We start from the raw sequence: 22,879 nt of genomic DNA on the forward strand, positions 1-22,879 counted from the left end.
AATAAAATGTTTCTTAAAAAATAAATAAATAAATGCTTAAACAAACAAACAAACAAAAGAATATACTGCTCACAGCATCGCCCATGGAGTGCTCTTGCCAAAACATGTTTCTGTTCTCCTTATTGTGCCATACCTTTAGATGGAAATTTCCCATTTACAGGAAACACAGTGGCTAGAGTAACAAGGAATATGAAGCTAGAGGAACACAAGCCCAAGTCCAGAAGTTGGGAATTCTATCAGAAAATTGGCCCCGGGTCTTCAACAAGTAAATGTCATGAAGGAAAGAAAGGAGAAATCCGAGTCTTACCAGCCAAACGGCGAATGTCATACAAGTCCCTGGTTGCATTCAGAGTTGGGATTTAATTCAGAGAAAATTAACTGAAAACACCTTTGGGGTACAACTGAGGAAACTTGAATGTGTACTACCTTGAAAATTATTGGTATTTATTAGATGTATTAATGATAATAACATTTGTGCTTACTTATGAAAGAAAGTCCTCCTTTTAAGAATACAACAGATGAATCTTGACTGAAAGTAGAGATGGCCAGAAAGACCTGTATGTTATTAGCTGTGCAAAGGCATTTGATTGTGTGCATCATGACAAATTACGGATAACACAATAACAGTTCATTGTGCTCATGCTGAACCTAGACCTAGACCATGAGCCTGTCAGTTGAGTAAAACCAGAGGATGCTGCTCAGCTTAAAACAGGAAAGGGATTCATCAGGGCTCTGTTATTTCGCCACCCTCATTCCGTGTGTAAGGTAAACACACGATCCAAAAGCTGGACGACGACGTGGCAAAGAAAGCGGCCACATTAACAAGCTGCTTCAGGTACATGACATGGGCTTGCATGCGCAAAATAGAGAGGGCTTTTCGCGCCTACAGATGGTGAAAGATGGCAGGCGTCAGTGTGGAGTACACCACAACAAAAAGAAACTCCTCACAACTGGCCCAATAAGCAACAAATGATAAACCGATCAAAGATTGGAGGTGCTAAAGATTTCATGGTACTTGGATCCACAATCAATGCTCATAGAAGCAGAAGTCAAAATATGAAACGATATACCAAATTGGGGAAATCTGCTGCAAAAGACTTCTTGGAAGTGTCAAAAAGCAAAAATGCCCTTTGAGGACTAAGGGGCGCCTTACTCAAGCCATTGTATTTTCCGTCAGATCAGATGCATGCAAAAGCTGAACAATGAATAAGGAAGATCAGAGAAAATTTGATTGATTTCAATTATGGTGTTGGCTAAACAAAGTGAATATACATGGACTGCCAGAAAAACAAACTATTCTGTCGCGAAAGAACTACAGTCAGAATGCTCCCTAAACGCAAAGATGACAAGACAACCTCATGTGGTACGGACGTGTTATCAGGAGGGACCATTCCCTGGAGAAGACTCTCATGCTTGGTAAAGCAGAGGGTCAGTGATGAAAAAGGCCTCCCTTCAAGAAGATGGATGAACACCCTGCAGTGGGCTCAGCGTAGGAACAATTGTGGGGCTGTCACAGGACCAAGCAGTATCTTGTTCTTTTTCCCTTACAACAACAAGGTGAGATGGAGAAAGAGCTTGAGAATGAAGTACAGTAAACTCGTAACAAATGGTAAACTTAGATGATGGCTCTATGTCTACTCTGCATACTGTTATTTCAACTTCTGTGTACGGGAGAGTGAGATTAGAAAGAATGTTTAATGGGAAAATATAACAAAACAGAAAAGTTCTAACTATTCACTTGGAATGTTCTCATTTCTATCACAATTTTTATTTATTTTCAAAACCATCTTATAGGGAGTTAATACAGACATCGTATCAGTCCTTAGTTCCATCACATCAGGCAATATTGCACAATTGCTACCACAATCAGTTTCAAACCATTCAAACCTGAACTCCTTGCATCAGCTCCTTTTAAGAGCTCCTCCCCCCATCACCACTCCTGTACCCCCCAGAAACCCTAGCTCTACTTGCTGTCCCTATAGGTTCATCAATCCTGGATGTCATACACCTAAAAACAGTAAAACATATAGCAAAAATTCAAGTGGGGGCACCCCAATGACTTAACACATGAGATAAACCCCAATGCAAACAAACGAAAAATACAGAAAACGTTGAAAACCAGTTCGGACCTAACATGCATCAGAGGGCATCAACTGACAAGGCTTTAACTGTTCAAGTCAGGCTTATCCTTTGGATCTTCTGTGGTCATTTCAGCAATGCCCTCTGTTTAGTAACCACTTTCTTCCCTCTATCCATAATAGAGGGAAGTCACCGGAGGATTATTTCCTATATAGATCCCACAAATGTATCTTGGCCTCCCGTTGTCATCCATTGTTTCCTGCAAACCAGATTCTCATAATTTAGGCTCTGATACTATTCCTTCCTTCCACTTAGGTTTATATGACTTACAATCCTTCAGTGGTTGATGGCGGTGTGCTTCTTCCATGTGGACTTAGTTGACATCTCACTTAGATGGCTAATATTTAGAAATAAGCCTTTAAAAGCCCAGATGCTATTTTATCTGATAGCTGGGCACTATCTAATTTCTTCACCACACTTTGCTACAGCACCTATATTTTCTATGTTCCCTTCCTGAGGGTGATTATCGAGCAGGCGCAGTCTATCACAATTTTTAATACTGTTTAGCTATATAAATTACTGAAACACTTTTGGAGCATTTTGTTTTTCTTCAAATATCAAACCAATTGTCCTTAAAAATGTTTTTAATAATTTCTCTAGCTTTTTCCAATTGTTTTGACTGTGGTTGTTGTTATTAGGTGCCATCAAGTGTGTTCCAATTCATAACGACCCTGTGCACAGCCGAACAAAATGGCACCCTGTCCTGCAGCATCCTCACAATTGTTCTTGTATTTGACCCCATTGTGGCAGCCACTGTGTCAATGCATCCCCTGGAGGGCCTTCCTCTTTTTCGCTGCCTCTCGACTTGACCAAGCATGGTGTCCTGTTCCAGGGACAGTCTCTCCTGACAACATGTCCAAATGATACTGTCTCGCTCACCATCTTGGCCTCTAAGGAACATTTTGGCTGTACTTCTTCCAACTCAGATGTTTGTTCTTTCGGCAGTTCATGGTACTTTCAAGATTTTTTGCCAACACTACAGTTCAAATGTATTGATTTTTCTTTGGGTTTCTCTATTCAATGCCCAACGTTCAAGTGTATATGAGGCAACGGAAAATACCCTGGCTTGAGTCAGACACACCTTATTCCTCAAACAGCACCCGTGATATTTTGTTTGTTGAAAGAAGTCTTGTGAAGCAGAGTTATTCAGTGCAATCCATCTTTTGATCTCTTAACTGCTGTTTCCATTAACAACGATTGCGGGTTTAAGCAAGATGAAATCCTTGCCAACTTCAATCTTTTCTTAACATCATGCTTATCATGATGTTAGCCCAGCTGTGAGGATTTTGATTTTCTTCACACTAAGTTGTAATCCATGTTGAAGGTTGAAATCCTTGATCTTCATCAGCAAATGCTTCCCATTCTGCTCAAGGTTATCCATTGTTTAATATGATCCACACAGTTGAATGCATTTGCATAGCCAATAAAACACAAGTAAATCTCTTTCTTTTTTTCACAAGTAAATATCTTTTCAGTATACTCTACTTTCACCCAGATGCATCTGACATCAGCAATGATAACCTTGTCCTCTTCTGAATTTGGTTTTAACCTCTGGCAGCTACCTGTCAATAGACTGCTACAACTGTTGTTTGATGACCTCCAGGAAAAATTGTATTTCCATGTGATATCAGTGCTCTCGTTCTATAATTTGAACATACTGTTGGGTCACCTTTCTTTGGAATGGGTACAAATATGGATCGCTTCCAGTCACTTGGCCAAGTAGCAGTCTTCCAAATTTCCTGGCATAGATGAGTGAGTGCTTCCAGTACTGCATCAGCTCAGCTTGTGGAAACATGTCACTTTTTTTGTCAATTCCTGCAACCTTGTTTTTGGGCAATACTGTCAGTGCAGTTTGAATTTCTTCCGTCAGTACCACTGGTTCTTGCTCATTTGCTACCTCCTGAAATGTTTGAATACTGACTAGTTGTTTTGGTACAATGACTCTACATATTCTTTCCATCTTCTTTTGATGCCTCCTTACATCATTCAATATTTTGTCCGTAGCACTGTTCGATAATGCAACGCAAGGCTTGAGTTCTCTTTGAGCATTTCAGTTTCAGTTATGCTGACCATGTTCTTCTTTTTTGGTTTTCTAACTCTAGAGCTGTGTACATTTCGTTATAATATTTACTTGGTCTTCTCTAGCTGCCCTTCGGGATTTTATGTTCAGCCCTTTTGCTTCATAATTCCTTCCATTTGTCTTAGCTACTCTATGACTAAGCAAGTTTCAGAGTATCGTCTGACTTTGACCTTTTCTTTCTTTCCTGTCTGTTAAATGACATTAGGCTTTCTTCATGAATGATGTTCTTGATGTAATTCCACAGTTCATCAGGTCTTTTTGTCATTAGTATTTAATGTATTCAACCTGTTCTTGAGATGTTCTCAAAAATCTAATGAACAAAGCAGAACACTGTCAGAGATGGTGCTAGAAGATGAACCCCTCAGGTTAGACAGCACAATTAAGAGTCAGTACTTAGAGTGTATGAAGTATGAATCTAGGAAAATTGGAAGTTATTAAAAGTGAAGTGGGATGCATAAAGTTCTATATTCTAGGCACTAGTGAGATGAAATGGGCTACTATTGGCCACTTTGAATCAGAAAAATCATATGCTGGAAATGATACAATCAAGAAGAATGGCATTTCATTCATAGTCAACCAGGACATGTCAAGATCTATCTTGAAGTGAAACGCTATCTATGGTAGCATACTGTCTGTCTGCCTTCAAGGAAATCCAGTCAACACAACTATTATTCAAATTTATGCACAAAACATAAAAGTTAGTGATGAAAAATTGAAGAATTCTACCAATTTCTTCAGTCTGAAATTGATCAAACATGCAATAAAGATGCATTGATAATTATTGGCAACTGGAATGTAGAAGGTAGAAACCAAGAGAAGGAACCATGGTAGGGAAATATGGTCTTGGTGATAGAAAAAAAAAAAATCTGGGGATCACATAATAGAATTTTGCAAGACCAATTAACTCGTTCACAGTAAATACCTTTTTTCAACAACACAAACTGGCCCACAACTATACAAGTGGACTTCTCCAGATCAAATATACAGAAATCAAGTTGAATTATTATGACTGTTTTGTTTTTTATTAAATTATTTTTGCTTTAGTCTCTATTTCTGAAATAACTATTCCACTGACATATTTAAATCAACATCAGTTAATATCAGTGCCGTTTTAACTTCATCACTGCAGTTTAGAAAACCATCGGAGTACCATCATTTCTCTTTTAAATGACGCCGATCTATGTGTTATTGTGTTGTGTAAACCTGCTGCTCAGGATAACTTTAGAGTATTGAAAAGGAAGGATTTACTTTGAGGACCAAGATGAACCTGACCTAAGCCATGTATTTTCCATCACCTCATGTGCATGTGACAATTGGACACAGAATAAAGAAGACCAAAGAAGAACTGTTCCACTTAAATTGGGGTGCTGGTGATGAATCTTGAAAGTACCATTGGCTGCCAAAAGAACAAATAGTGGGGAGGGGGAAAAAGGAAAATGAGCTGATTCCAGGAACCCAAGAGGAAAGCGAATTTTGGGAATAATGAGGGCAACAAATGTATAGATGTGCTTTACACAATTGATCTATGTATTGTGATGAATTGTATGAGCCCCAATACATTGATTTTTTTAAAAAAAAGAACAAATAGATCGGTCTTGGCAGAGGTAGGACCAGAGTGCTCCTCAGAGGCAAGGATGGCAAGACTTTGTCTTACGTATTCTGGACTTGTAGTCAGGAGAGACCAGTCCCTGGAGAAGGAAATCATGCTTGGTAAAGTAGAGGGGCAGCAAAAGAGGAAGGCCCTCAATGAGATGGATTGGCACAGTGTTTGCAACAATGGGCTCAAACATAAGAACAGCTGTGAGGATGGGGCAGGACCTGGCATTGTTCTGTTCTGTTGTGCATAGTATCACCATGAGTTGGAACCAATTCAATGTCAACGAACAACAAAAACGATTTTCAAAAAATTTTTTAAATAATTTCCACTAGCTCAACCTCAAATAAAAGGGGGGCATGGGGGGAGACTGATTGTCCTCACATGCACTTGGTTTCAGAAGAAAATTGAATTGTGAAGCACCATCATCTCTATAGTAGTAACACCTAATATTTTATCCCACTCACATTTTCAGGGTTCTAGTTTTTATTTCCTCCTCATTTGGGGTTACTTTCACCAAATTTCCCAATCCCACTCATTCAGTTCTCACATCTGGAGCAACATAAAATGTGAGGACTCCTTCCCCACAAACATCTATGGAGAGGAATTCTACCCTCAATTCATTCATCCATTTCATATCGGACATGACTGTCATTCTCGTCACCATCCAGCACACCCACTTCCGGAGATGGCCCAATGGGTCGGTATTTTTTAAATGTGGAGCACAGATCTAAGGACTCGGGGCTCTGAATGTGTGTGGTCTGAGAAGCACAAACACAGTGGGATTATTATTTCCCTTACTGCGGGCACTCTGCTGTCTAGATTTGTATCCCCCTTTCTTGGCAGGCCGCTACACTCTTGGCTCAAAGCAAGCTTGCCGTCAACTGAAAATCACTAGAATCTTTTCACTGGATTACTCTTAAAATAGAACTCATATTCTTGAACATAAGCTGATGAATCCTGAATCTATTCATGTATAGTACTTATAAGCATCCTTATGACATGTTTCACCTTTCCAATATGGGGCCATCGTTTCAGTCTAACTATCCATCTTAATTCTATTTTTTTGTTTGTTTGTTATTAAAGCTGAGTCATCTGCACATGTCTTTCTTTGGCCTTGTCAAAAAAGCCTAACAAAGAAAAATGAACTCAATCCTACCGCAAAACAAACTAACACTGCTTTCTGGGGGATTGTTCAAGGCCAAGTTGAAAGACTGGACTGTCAGTATTTACTTACGAGTCCAGGAGACCTAGCCCAAAAGCACCATGGTTAGTTAGATCCAACTGGTACATTGTAAACCCAAAATGACTCCTACTGAGAGCTGCCCTAGTCACCGTGCTCACAAACCACCTTTGAGCAATTGTTCAAATTTTGCTGAGGATCATTGATAAGCTGCATACCAGAGTCCAAAGGATGCTTGCTGGGTTGTTTTCCTTTCCTAATGGCACCCTGCAATACACTCACCACTCCATAAAACACAGGATGCTTAAGTAAGTTCTTCATGTGGCGTGTACTTTTGAAGATCCTATATCTGTTTCATTTTATTATTATTAAATCATTTTATTGGGGGCTTGAACAACTCTTATCACAATCCAAACATCCATCCAAGTGTGTCAAGCACATTTGTACATTTGTTGCCATGATCATTCTCAAAACATTTGCTTTCTACTTGAGCCCTTGGTATCAGTTCCTCATTTTCCCCTCCCTCCCCATTCCCCCTCCCTCATGAACCCTTGATAATTTATAAATTATTATTATTTCATCATATCTTACACTGTCCGACGTCTCTCTTCACCTACTTCTCTGTTGTCCATCCCCCACAGAGGAGGTTATATGTAGATCCTTGTAATCGGTTCCCCCTTTCTATCCCACCTTCCCTCCACCCTCCCGGGATCACCACTCTCACCACTGGGATCATCTGTCCTGTATTCCCTGTGTTTCCAGTTCCTATCTGTACCAGTGTACATCCTCTGGTCTAGCCAGATTTGTAAGTAGAATTAGGGTCATGATAGTGGGATCATGATAGTAGAAGAAGCATTAAAGAACTAGAGGAAAGTTGTATGTTTCATCGTTGCTACACTGTACCTGACTGGCTTGTCTCCTCCCTGCGATCCTTCTGGAACGCGATGTCCATTTGCCTACAGATGGGCTTTGGGTCCCCAATCTGCACTCCCCCTCACTCACGATGATATGATTTTTTGTTCTTTGATGCCTGATAACTGATCCCTTCAGCACCTCGTGATCACACAGGCCGGTGTGCTTCTTCCATGTGGGCTTTGTTGCTTCTGAGCTAGATGGCCCCTTGCTTACCTTCAAGCCTTTAAGACCCCAGACGCTATATCTTTTGATACCTGGGCACCATCAGCTTTCTTCACCACATTTTCTTATGTCCACATTTGTCTTCACCAATCATGTCGGAAGGTGAACCCTATATCTGTTTCTACACAACTTTTTTAAGAATAAAAAGCAAAGACACAATCGTTCAACTGATAGCAAATGATCATTAAAACCAGGCACTCTCTGCCCATTATGTTCCCAAGAAGCAATGAATTCTATGTTCCTCGCCTGTGTACTCCGGATTCAGCCCATGAGAACTATTTCTAACTTGTAGGTTAATAATTTCATGATGGGAACCTAAAGGAGGAATTGAAGATAAGAGCAACAATTTGAAAATCCACAACTCCCCTAAGCAGTCACTCAAAGAGCCCTTCTGGTTGTCCCACAGGTACTTCAAAATTAGATGGTCAAAAAGTATCTCCTATATTTTTCCTATTTTCCATCTCACTGGTAAGTCATCCAGATCAGGAATCTCCTTATGACACAGTCCTTCTCCAGTCTCATTCATGGACCTCTGTTGCTCTCAAGATGTATCCTGAAGAGGTTTTAGCCAATCCTACATGAAAGCCCTCCTTCTCTCTGCAGCCGGCCCTAACACCCTCACAATCTGTCCTCAAAGCACACTCATCTTCCTAAGCTCGTATGCTGGGACCTACTGTGTGCTCTTTACTCTGATTTTTTTTAATGGTTTTCTCTCTCTTTGCTTAACTCAATCTGCAGGTGTTAATTCAGACAACAGTTCTTCCCCTAAGACTCAAGGTCAGGATCAGGACCTCCTCGGTGCTTCCCTGTCATTCTTAGAAATATTTATCAGTTATCATTGCCTACTCACTTGTCTGTCATCACTGCAGAAACACGGATCAAGCCCTAATGGCATAGTGGGTTATGAGATGAGCTGCTACCGGCAAGATCAGAAGTTCAAACCCACCAGCTGCTCTGTGGGAGAAAGAAGAGGCTTTCTGCTCCTGTGAAAATGTCTTGCATCAGACTCCCACAGGGGCAGTTGTACTCTCTCCTAAAGGTGCTATGAATCCGAATCGACCCAAGGGCAGTGACGGAGAAAGAGGACCACAGGCTCACCCTTGTCTCAGGAGGGTCAAGCACAGCAGTTCTCACCCTGCCTCATGCTGCGACCCTTTCATACAGTTCCTCAGGTGGTGGTGACCCCCAACCATAACATTATTGTGGCTGCGACTTCATAACTGCAATTTTGCTACTGTTATGAATCATAATGTAAATATCTGATCTGCAGGATGTATTTTCATTGTTACAAATTGAACATATTGAAAGCATAGTGATTAATCACAAAAACAATGTCATTATATATTGTGAAATATTTATTTCTAATGGCAAATCAATGAAATTTTGTCTTGAAGCATGTTGTAGCATTGATAATGGTCTTCGCGCCGGTACTCATATGTGGGCTATCTGCATGTGAGCGGTAGAGGAGGGGTGTCTCAGTTCCTAAGACCATCAGAAATATGTGTTTTCCGATGGTTCTAGACAACTCCTGTGAAAGGGTCATTTGACCCCCCCAAAGGGGTCGCAGCCCACAGGTTGAGAACCGCTGGTCTATCACATTACAGCCTGGTGGTTCTGTCAAGTAAGCATTGCTCTACAAAGGGTCAGTAGTTCAAACCCACCAGCCCCTCTTCAAGAGAAAGTTGAGGCTCTCTGCTCCCATGAAGATTCACAGCCTCCAAAACCCTGTATATAGACTCACTGCGTCACAGTCAATTAGCTCGCAGTAGGTTGAGTAGCACATTACTAGACACACAAATCAAGGAAATGAAAGAGGTCGAAAGTGGAATATAGGTACTCAGTAGCAAAGTATTGAACATTGATAATTGAGGAGGTAATTCAATTCAGGGAAGGCGTATAAATTAAAAACAAAACAAGCTCACTGCCCTTGAGTTGATTCTAACTCATGGCAACTGCATACAACTGGGTAACACTTACCCTGTCAGTTTCCAAAACTGCAATTCTTTTTTAATATATTTTATTGTGTTTTGATGAGAGTTTACATACCAAATTAGGATCCCATTAAACCATTTCTAAACATATTGTTCAATGACATTGGCTACATGTTTCACATTATATCAACATTCTTTTTTAGTGGTTTTTCTTTATATAGCATTCACAAATCACACACCTCCATGGTTAAATCGGTTTTAAAATGAGTTGCATATACATCATCACAATCAATTTCAGTGCTCACTTCCCTCTCCCAGATTCCTTATTTGTGCCCCAAATCCCCTTACCCTCCCTCTCTCCCAACAACCCCCCCACCCGTCCCAGATAAACCACTGCATCAGTTACTGTCTCTATGCCTCTACTTCTGTGCTTCACAGACTGGGAAACCCAGCAGTGACAATAAAAATTGAAACAAGATAAAATGTCAAGAATAAAGTAATAATAATAATATAAAAATACAAATAATTAAGATGCAAGAAAAGACTGCCATCAATAATTAAAAAGCCAGGGAAGAAATTTTTGTTGTGGAGCAAGCAAGAAATACTTGAGCCGAGAACAAATTCAGGATGGGTCAAAATGGGAGTCAGTTGAGTAAGTGCCACATTGTACCATGTTCCATCCAGCAGAATCACGTTTACCATAATCTCTGTCGGATAGGAAAGCTATTAAGCCTCTGGCAGATCCCTGTGGCTAGAATACTGGATACTCTGCAGATGGATTTTGGGCTTCCCCTATCCCCCATAGCCTTCTACAAATGGGGTGTTCACAATTTAATCTCTGACACTTTTCCCTTAGTCATATTTGGATTTTGTTATTGCCATCTTTGGATCACACAGGCTGGTGTGCTTCTTCCATGTGAACTTAGTTCACTCCTCACTTAGATGGCTGCTTGTTTGAACACAAGACTTTAAGACCCCAACCACTATTCCAATTGAGAGCCATCTGGTGTCTTCACCACACTTTGCTGTAGCACCCTTGTCTTTAGGGATCCTTTCATAAAGGCAGGTACCAAGCAGGGTCATGTGATCAGAACTAACCATTCTCCAAAACTGTAATTCTCTATGGGAGTAGAAAGCCTCATCTTTCTCCAGAGGAACAGTTGGTGGTTTTCAACCGGCGACTTTGCAGTGAGCAGTCCAATGCATAACCACAAAAAGGATAGCTCAATTGTTTACAGTATTTTATTCACTATAAAGTAGTAACTAGGACTTGGGACAAAAATATTCCATAAAATAAAATGTACTTATCACCAAAACTATACTACAGTGTCATTACAAGCCATAAGGTAGCTCAAAAATATGATCTTACAGATGTTAGCTGTAAGGGTCAGCTGCTTTTAAAAAATATTTTAATTGACTTTCATATCCTGGTGACTCGGCTTTCCTCCCCAGAGAGATATCATAAACCGTGAGCTCTTTGAGAGAAGGAACTGCATTGGTCTTGGCTTCATATTTTACTGAATTTGAACTCCTAGCAATTAACATAATGCATGACACATACCCAGTTCCTTGATTGAATGAAGGATGGATGAATTAATAAATTGTATTGTACAGCTTCCTGGATTATTTTGTTAGTTCATTTCAAATATGATGTATGGGTTTGTGCTCATTCAGTCAGCAAGCACCTGCTATGTTCATGCATCTAGACTAGGAACGGAGACAGGGTTATACATTATAAGTCATAATTCATATCCTTTAAGATTGACCTCGTTGTTCTTCTGAGCCTGTCTCTGGGTCCTCTTATCTGTCTTACTGTAGGGTCTGTAGCTCTTGTTCATCATTCAGAGAGAACAATAGTTTCTCACTTTCCCTAAGCACTGACACTTTGTGAGAGACTGGGGCTAATTCTAGATTACCTCATCCTGGAATACAGGGCTAGTTATCATCATGTCAAATCTCTGAGTAATAGCCAAAGAAAAGGCTCCTGGGAATTGAATTTGCACCGTGCAGTTGGAGTTTGGATTAGGAATGAGGTGCACAAGGAAAGGGTAATTGCCTTTGCTTATATTTGTTGCAAAGTAATGACCCAGAGGTTAGGTCAGTAGTAACCCAATACTTACTACCCCCCAATTCAGTTATTCTGCAGTTTAATCCCCAAAGGAGGTAGAGTTAGATTTTCAGGGAGACAGAGAAACTTAGATTTATACAGTATGTAGTCTACACCATCATTTATGCTTGATATTCAGTATCTTATTTGATCATCACAGCAAACTAATATTACACTCATTTCTTGAATGGTGAAAGGCTTGTATTTGCCAAAACAGTCCTGAAGCCCTTAGACCACTGTCCTCTTTCCTATGACTCCCATTTGTTACTCAGTAACCCACCCTACTATTCTCTACATCTTCCTCTTGTGAATCCTAATGATCAGCATTCCATCCCAAGACGCTTCTGCAAAGAATGGCCCCAGTATCCTGCCAGTTTGGATTGTGTCCAAAAGATGGGAAGTCTATGCTTACGCAGGTGCCCTCCAACTCCCACAGGACTCAAAACTCACCACAAGGAAACTCATAATCTAACCTATCGTTCGTCTTGAGCATATTTTCCAAGCAAATCATTGATCTAGAGAGCATTTGGGAGAACATGACACACCAGCTGGAAAAACCAAACTCACTGCCATTTCTCTAGTCAGTGCCCACTCATGGAGACCCTATAGGACAGCATAGAACTTCCCCCTGTGAGTTTCCAAGACTGTAACACTTTTCAGGAGTAGAAAGCCCAGTCTTGCTCCTGCAGAGCGGTTGGTGGTATACAACCTCTGACCTGGTGGATAACAGCCTACACTGCACAACTACTACACCACCCTCCCTTTATAGACAGAGGCACCTTTTTGGTCAGGAAGGAATGGGAAGGAGTCGGCATTCTGGAAATTTAAGGGAGTGAGACCCCAAACTCACTGCCATCAAGTCAATTCTGACTTGTAGCGACTCCCCAATCCAGTAGAACCGTCCTGTGGGTTTTCAAGACTGCACGTAGAACGCCTCATCCTTCTCCTGAGCAGCTACTGGTGGCCCCGAACTGTGGACTGTTGTGAGAAGCTCAACCTCGACTTAGGGAGCAGGCAGGATTTTGGTCCCAAGACCCTGCACTACTCTTTGTGCTGACGATGAAATCCCTTTGTGTTTCTCTTGCACACAGTGTGCACTGCATTTCACTCGGCTGATAGAGTAGAACAAGGATCCAAAGGTCGACGACAACAAAGCCGCCTGGACATAACTGTTTCCCAGAGCCAAGTGCTAGGACTAGTACTCCAGTCTAGCCTTCCTTGTTCTTCTTCTATCTTTTTCTCTTGAATAAGCCCAGCCTTGTTCTATTGTTCCATTCCTCCTCACTGCTGCCACCGAGCCCATTACTGCAACTGTCTATTCCTTGGAAAGAACTTTTGTTACTCTAAAATAAAAAATCTATATCCAAACTCTTAGGTTGGCAGGCAAATGAGGCTCCTGACTGTAAATCCGTTGTTCAATGAAGGCACTTAAACCTGGTTCCCAGCCAGAATAATGAGGAAGAGCAAAGGGCGGGCTTCTTACCTCAGCAGTCTGCAAATCCCTTGGCTTTGAGAGAAATGGAGCTGCTAACTAACATTGATGAGAGAAATTAAATCTGCAGCCAGACAATCACTAAGTAGAAATTCCAGCTTGGATATTGTATTTCCCTACAAACTCACTAGGTCTGGTAGACTTTATTATACTTAAATTGGTTTCGCCAAAGTATTTGTTATGGGATTAATTTACTTTATTGTCTAGGAATATATAAAACAATAAATAACCATGTACTCTCCTCTTATGAGTCATGTAATCAACAAGGCACAGTCCAACAAATGAATTTTTCCAGATAACAAGGAGATTTGTCTATCAAAACACACCATAATATCTATCACACTTTTATAAACTAAATCTTAATATACAGCAGCTGATTTTATAAGATATTCAGGTTACAAATCTCTGTAAACAATTGGCCACTTCAAAATGTTCCAAATAATTTTTATGGCTTTTTTAGACCTTGTTTTAAAATGAGAGCTCAATTTTGCATTGATAATATGTCTTCCAAAGCCTTGGATGGGAAACTAGTCAAAAATTAGTTACTGTATATGCCCCATACATTTAATTTTGTTAAGCCACAGTTTACCCAATCAAAGAAATTATTCGTTATCTGAGCTTTAGTTTCTTTATGCATGAAAGATGAAATTAAAATCAGCTCTGGTTTTCTCTTTTGGTTTAGCTTGCAATTTTTTAGTTTCTATGATTTGGTTATCCAGTAATATGATAAACAAAATATTTTTAATTCGTTCTTATCTAAGTTTTATTAGTAATGGTAAGATGAGATAAAATTCTTCAACAAAGGATTTGCAAGACAGTGTTCAGAACTCTTGTTCCTTTACCTACTTTGCTAAACTATAATTTGATAACTAATGTGCCTCAAATGTAATAAAATTCTTTGAACAAAATGTAGACATTATTCCAGTAGTTTACATCAATGTTTTGGCCTGACCTTAATTCCATAACCTTTGTCTCATCTGTGACTTCTTTTAAGTTCTTGAACAAAAAGGTTTAATAAATGGTACCTCAAGATACAGAAGTTTAAGACATTTTTTTACATTGTTTTAATGCTGGTCTTCTAATACTATAAGTTGAAGAAATTTTCCATAGAGTAAGTCATACTCTTATAGTTTTATTTTTTAAATTAGGATAAAGAAGAATGGTGAATTCACGTTATGCTAAAAATAAATAAATCCAGCTTTGAGGTAATGGATGGAGGTTTAACAAGGATGCATTCTTTTTCAAAGGATTCTGTAATAAGTGTATTTCAGCTTAATACTAAAACCACAACAAAAGGAAAAGAAGACCGTGCAAATAAAATTCACATCCGCTTTTGTATCACAGAAAATGTTTTCTGTTGTGCTTCCTTTCACTCGCCATTTCATCGTGTTTCTAAATCGAGAACAAAGCCACCAAGCCGGAGGATCGCACCATGGGTCGTATCCATGTTTCTTTCACACTTTACATCAGGCCGAACGTAGAGAGGATAAAGTATCACGATTTATAGGACCCACACTGAATACTAAACACCTAAGATGATGACTAGCTTCCCTGGCAGCCATTTTATAATTAATGATGACAATAAACCATTGTGAACTATTTTCTAGTTTTAATAGTAAAGGGATTCATAACAGTAAAGGAACTGCAATACTATGTGTGACAAACAATTTGTTCAACTTTTGTATATGTTTAGGGGTTACTAGGTCCAATTCTGATATCTTGCCTGTTGCAAAATTTATTCTGCAATTTAAGGATGTGTTGAGGAACAAAAAAAGGCGGTGGGGAGGTTATGCTTTCTAAAAGTAAGAACCTTGGGGTGCTATGAGTTAGGGACTGGGCTGCTAATTGAACCATTGTCGATTCGAACCCATCAGCTACTTAAGGGGAGAAAGATCAGGATGTCTGTTCCTATAAAGATTTCAATCGGGGAAGCCCTATGTAGTAGGATCGTTGTGATTCTGAGTAAACCAGTTGGCAATGGGTTTGGGTTTTGTTGGTTTATATGTGTGGTATTAATCACACAGAGAAGGGCATCATGCTTAGTAAATTAGTGGAGTAAAGTAGCGAGGCAGAGTCAACCAGGAAGCCCCTAACAGGATGGATGGGCACAGTGGCTGCATGGATGGGCTCAAACACCAGACCAATTGTGAGGGTGAGGAGGACCGGGCAGTGCCTCGTTCTGTTGTCTATGCTGTCACTATGAGTCGGAACCAACTCAACGGCGCCTAACAACAGGAGCAATGGAACAGGCATCTCTGGGTGGTGCCAATGGTTAATGCATTTGGCAGTTAACTGAAAGGCTGGAGGTTCAAGCCCACCCAAAGGCACCTCAAAAGAAGGCTTCATCACTCCTTTTGAAAAATCCACCACTGAAAGTTCTGTGAAGTGTAGTTCGACTCTGGCACGCATACGGTTGCCTCACATGAAGCCCAATCACATTTACAGCAACTGCAAGAATCAATTACACATTTATTTAGAAAAAATTAAAAAGTGCAGTCATTGTTCTTGAGTCAATTCCAACTAATAATCACCCTATGGATACAGCAGAATTGCCCACTAGGGGTTCCAAGTCGGTAAATACTTATGAAAGTGGACTGCTACCTCCCAGGGAGCAGCAGTGTGTATAAACCACTGATCTTGGTTAGCAGCCCAGCATTTGAGCTCTGTTCCACTCAGAATTTTTACATATCTGCAATGTTATTATAAAATTTTCTTATAAAGAACCAACTAAATGACAATTTTACATATGTATTAATATGTTATTTATAAAAATTAGGGTGCCGGGAAATTTTATGAGGGAGCTTGAAATGGTTTGTGGGAAAAATAGAATTGAACGTTACTAGATTTTTCCCATAAATATTTCTAAAGCCCTTTCATATTTGGTAGATTCTAATGTTTTAAATTCTCATCTTTAATAGGCAGTTATGAAGGTAAAACAGTTTCTTTATCAAGGTCAGGTTTATTGGTCAGATAGAAGCAGATGGAACCCCCAAGAAAATGACCCTTAGGCACTCTACCAGTCTGGAACTGAGCTCCCCCTGTGTTAGAATAATCAATCACTTCAGATCAAAGGGGCCGCCTGGGGACAAAGTTCCCAAGATTAGGAAAGAGGAAGGAGCAGACACCAGACAGACTGGGCGGAAGCTCGATCCGTGAGGGAGCATTAGGAGGATGGAGATGGATGAGTGGAAATGTGTATGAGTGGTTGAATGTAAAAGTGATGATCCCCTTTGTAAACCCTTGCCTAAAGCACAATTAATATTTTTGTTTAAAAAAAAGGTTTACTTTTACCTCCACTTTGTTTTTATAGTATCTATGATCTTGATCCCTAAGATGCTCCCTGAATAAGATCAAGGTTTTACAAATGGATAGCGCTGTGTACGTGTACCTCTGCCCCACCTCCTGGGCAAAAAAAAAAGGCTCCAGCATCACCTTGTTCTTTGAGATTCAAGGAAACTGTGAGGTCATCTGGTCCAGCACACCTCCGAGTGAGGCCTCCTCTCAACAGCATGCGGCACAGATGGTGCACCAGCAGCTGCATAAACACACGGAGCACGGATTCCTCCCTGCTGCACAAGGGGCCCAGTCCGCTCTCTAAATAGCAACATCTCAAACATCTGCAAGTAGTAGGAGCTTAGTATTTTAAACAAAACTGCTTTCTACACCCTTCACCCCAAAATCTTCTTCTACTCTCTAGGGCAACCTGGAATACATGTAAGCCTTCTTCTCAAAAAAAAAAAAAATTTTTTTTATCGTAAGAAAAATTTCCAGGTATTTTCCTCACTCTTCCCATATCCTCCAGGCTCTGTTTTGTGGGGTGTGTTTGTGGATGTCTTTTTCTCAGACCTATTCCAACCTATCAAGATTCTTTTTAAAGATGTCAATCAAAAGGCCCCTTCTGGTACTCTCTCCATGTGAGCAACACAAGGATGGCACAGGCCAGGCCAGCACTCTGTTCTGCTGTCAGAGGGTTGCTTTGGGTTAGAACCAACTTGATGGCGCTTACCAACCACCTGACTTAATTAGGGCTTTGGGTCACTGTGAGTCGGCATCACTCAACAGCAGTGAACTTTTCATTGTTGTTGCTCTTCATATATAACAGTTTCTGAGGAAAACTACTGGTTATTCTGTCCACTTTCATAAGTCAGTAAGGGTAGAGGAGTAATCAATGGTGCCACCAGCCAGAAAGAAAGATCTCTGCCTAGCAACTCCGCTCTGGGTGGGAAATCTTGTCAGCTAGCTCCTGATTCAACAACGTAGACTTCAAATGAAATGGGCTGGCCACCTAGCCTCTTCATGCAGATAAATGAGTACATAATCCAGGAAAACGCATTTCTTTCTACTTCATGGTCATTGTGGCTGGAAGTCTATAGATTCTTCTCACCTTTAAGTTTTTCATCACCTTTTATGCACACTATACTCAAAGAAACGTGCACTAGTCATACTGTGGGTTGGATGATGGACGGCTAACCATATGGTACGTGGTTCAAAGCCACCAGCCACTCTGAAGGAGGAAGATGAGGCTGTCAGGTCCCATAAAGATTTACAGTCTCGGAAGCCCTGAGGAGCAGTTTGACTGAGTGGCACTGGGATTGTACAGGAAAAGGAAATAAGGCTAACCCTTGGATACTGGAGGACCTCCTCAGCAAAGCCCCGGCAGACACCACCTTGGGGAACTCGCTGCTATTTCTGAGGACCAGAGGGGCTATTTGTCTTCAAGTCCTGTGTCTTTCGGTTCATATCTCCCCCTACACCTTCTTTTTCTTTCTTCTCCAGCAGCACCCAAGAGTTTAGGGATCCTGGTGGCACCGTAGGTTAAGCATTGGCATGCTAACCTCAAGGCCAGCATTTTGAAACTGCTGGCTGCTCTACCCACATATTTTGGACAAGTCCCCGGAGAAGAACATCATGTTTGGTAAAGTGGAGGGGCAGCAGAAAAGAGGAAGGTCCTTAAGGAGAGGGATGGACCCAGTGGCTGCAACACTGGGAACAGGTACAAGAACAACTGTGCAGATGGCGCAAGATCAAGCAGTGTTGTGCTCTACTTTGCACAGAATCTCTATGGATCGGAACCAGTCATATGGTCACTATGGGTCAGAACCAACTGGATAGCACCTAACAACAACCACAAGGCACTCGACAGGAGAGAGTGACAGTCTTGGGAAGCCAAGGTGGCAGTCCTACACTGTCCTATAGGGTCACTATCAGTAGGATTCGATGGCAGTGAAGACTAGTGGGTACCCACTAGTTTATCCAAAATGCTATCATCCAGAACACAGGGTTCAAGAGCACGAGTTGTATGGCAACTCAAGGATATAAACTATCTACATCTGCAATTATTCCCCGCAGAGGTTTAAAGCATCGATAGTCACTGTTGACTTTGCTAGTCCAGACTGCTTCTACTACCACTGTCGGCACAGCACGCGCTTTGCTGTGGCTGGCTGCCCTCAGGTCCTCGCCATTCCTGGCAACGTCGTGTGCAAAAGGAAGAAAACGCTGCCTGGCCCTGGACCATCCCTGTAGTCGGTGTTGGATTAAACTATTGTGATCCATGGAGTTCTGCTCGCTGAATTTTGGAACTAATTGCCACATCTCTTTCCTAATCCACTTTAGTCTGGATGTTCTACTGCAAACACAAACGCCTGCTCTATGAAATGCATGGTGGCTGCACACGAGGCAGGTGCTGGGCCAAGGAGTTAAGGTTGGGTGTCCCTCGTGGAAGGTGATCATTCTCCCACGGAACCATTAATAGCCTCAAAATTCAACTCTAAAATAACATAAATGTAAGTATTCTTGTTTTTATATTCTGAGAGCCTGTTGAGAAATTCTTTTCATTCTACTACTGCATCCTCACCCTCTTAGTTCTGAATGAGCCTTCTCTCTAGAAGTCATCCAACCTATTCATTTGAACCACGCCCCGTGCCCTTCCTCCAAAGCTCCCTGACAATGTAGTCATCCACTTTCAATTTAGCTCAAGCTCTATTTTGATCTTCCTGTTCTCAATGCCAGGAGCCCTGGTGGCATAGTAGGCTATGAGTTGGGCTGCTAACTGCAAGGTTAGCAGTTCAAAACCACCAGCCACTCCTCGGGTGAAATATGAGGCATCTTGCTTCTATAAAGATTTACAGTCTTGGGCACTCACTGGGGTAGTTCTACTCTGTCCTGTACAGTCACGAGGAGTTGGAATCAACTCGATGGCAAAGATTCCAAGATTATGGGTGCCTTTATCCCAACTTAAATCTTTTCTAGCCTTTTAACACTTAAGCACTTTCTAATAAACTGTGAACTCCAAGCTTAAGTTCATTTAAATTTTGGTTCCCTGTGTTTCCTCAAACCCCTTAGGAGCCCTTTCTGAAGTTGCCATTTTACCACACGATATGAACTGTCAGCGAGCCCTCTGTACACAAGGACTTCTGGGTGATCAGTCATGCTCTTTATTGCACGTAGGTACATAGTACTTTTTCTTTAGAAATAAGCTTTTAAAATAACTACTAGTGAGTGAGGGGAGCCGTTGGATAGTGTAAGATATGACAAAAATAGCAATTTATAAATTATCAAGGGTTCATGAGGGAGGGGGAGTGGCAAGTGTGGGGGGGGAATGGGGAGCTGATACCAAGGGCTCAAGTAGAAAGCAAATGTTTTCAGAATGATGATGGCAACAAATGTACAAATGTGTTTGACATGCTGGATGGATGGATGGATTGTGATAAGAATTCTTCAAGCCCCCAATAAAATTATTTTTTAAAATAATAATAATTACTAGAAGGCAACAAACTAGAAAATATTACACAGAAGCCATGCTCAAATACGTTAAGTAAAATCAAGATGCACAAAACATGACCCCTATAGTTTATAATCTACTTGAAGGGATGCAGTTTGTATTTTTAATAATTAACAATAATGATTCAATGTATGAATAATATTAGGTAGCGCACAATGTGTGTGTGCTCAGTGAGGCTCCTCTGGAAGAATGCACATGGAGGATGTCAGTAAACTACAGTTTGAGGGGCAAACTTCACCTCACTCATTAAGATGTAAACTGGACAAAATTGGATTATGTCAATTAGTAGGGTACACACCATGAATGAGAGAACTGTAAGCAAAAGCAGGGAGGTAAAAACAACCCAAGACATATCATGGACATAACAGATTCAAGATTACACGGTAAGACAGTAAGCCCCTTCCTTCCAATTAAAACTGCTTACCCATCAGAGGTGTGGCCACTGATTCGTGGGGGATAGGGAGGGGTACCTAACCCAAGACAGCTCATCTACTGTCTGTCTTTCTTGACCCATAAAAACACCAGACTCAAAGAACTCTGCTGACTGTGGCAATAAACCCTCTCCCTTCAGAATCTTCACTGGAGAATGCAGACAGGACGGAACAGGAGCGAGGAAAGAATGGAGCAGCTGCCCAGGAAGATGCCGAAAGACAAAGTCTACGTCCTATTATCACGCCTCCCTTCACCTTTTCAGATTTAATATGAAAAATTGCCACTTCTCCCAAGAGACTCCACCAGTGAGTGTAACCAGAAAGGTTAGTCACAGTCCATGTTGAGGCAGAGACCTGGTAGGGAAGAGGGGATAACAGCAAAAGAAGCATGTATGTGTGGCCGAAGAACAAGATAAATATTCCCATCGATGATGCAGATGTACATACTGCCCCCTCATCTGAACACTCGGCTCACAGAACCTTCTAAGTAAACATCTCTCTGGAGCAAGCAGCTGCTTCACCAAAGCTTCCTTTGCTATAAGATAAAACATTAGTTTTGGGGTTTTTTTAATTTTAACTCTTTCTCTTCCCACACATCTGGTGCTTTTCCTCTTGCTTGGCCACAATGTCAAAGTGAAAAAATATTTTTCAGCTCAATTATATTATCTTCTTTGTCTAGCTATGCACATGTGCAATTGCTCTTAAGAAATGCAATCTTTTTCTGTGAGAACAGATGAGACAGAGAATGTGAAATGGAGTGTAAGAATCAGTGAGCACTCTGGAATACTTTCAAGGAGGACCAAATAAAATCCAATCAAATAAGTTCTAGAAGAAAAAAAGATGATGATTAATAAAACATTTTTATCCAATTTAATTTTTTAAGTTTGTAAGATGCTATTGTTGATAGAAATGTATCCTTTTCACATACTCAACACCAGGATCCTATAGACATTTGCAGGACTTTTGTTTATAATAACCAAAGAGTGACCATCCTTAAGGAACTGGTTAAATAAATTAATTTACTCATGTAAGGAACAGATACCAAATAGCTAGTTTAAAAGAATGAACTAGACCTATATTTCTGCTATGGAAAATGCTCCAAGAACTAATAAGTGTATATGAACATTTTTTTATTTAGTTTGGCTCGTGTATTTTTACTATAATATAGACTTCCAGAGTATTAGTGTACCACTATATTAGTCAAATATATCAATGTAAAAGGAGCTCATAAACATAGGATGAAAGCAAAATTTTCAAAGCAAAATGTCGAAATATTAATATTATGTTATCATTGGGAAAAGGCACCATGCTTGGTCAAGTCAGAGAAAAAGAGGCAGGCCCTCAATGAGATGGACGGACACAGCGGCTGCAACAATGGGCTCAAACATAACAACTGTGAGGGTGGCACAGGACTGGGCAGTGTTGCACACAGGGTCGTTATGGATCAGAGCCAATATACACAAACAACAATATGCAATGCTACAGGATATGTGTTCCGTCTGCTGTTTGGAACACAAACCCATGAAATGAAAGCACGAGAAATGCATAGGCAGAATCATAAAACTAAATTCAGAATGGCTGTTACCTCGAAGAGAAGGTGATGTGATTGGGAAGAGGTATTGGGTTAAACCATATGGCACTGCCAATGTTCAACCATTTTAGACCTCCAAAAACAACAGTATCATGGCATTTAACCAAACATATAAGTTGTCTTCAACATGTTAGATAGGCTTTGTTTTTTTAAGTTAAGTGGTAGACATACATGTATTTACAAGTAGCTTTACTACTATTTACCTCTGTGATTCTAGATAAATAACTTTATTTCTCCATCTCTAAAAAGAGGGTAGTAATGATACAGACTTCACAGGGGCATCATGAGGATTAACTAAATTAAAACAAATGTGTTCCTTACTATTCGTTCAGGCAACACTTAACCACATATGCATCTGTGGTCCCGTGTGTGTGTGTGTGTGTGTGTGTGTGTGTGTGTGTGTGTGTGTGTGT

This window comes from Echinops telfairi, unplaced genomic scaffold, assembly GCF_000313985.2.
Source record: "Echinops telfairi isolate 266 unplaced genomic scaffold, ASM31398v2 ScPeMD7_7468;HRSCAF=8506_0, whole genome shotgun sequence".
NCBI classification, from domain to species: Eukaryota; Metazoa; Chordata; class Mammalia; order Afrosoricida; family Tenrecidae; genus Echinops; species Echinops telfairi.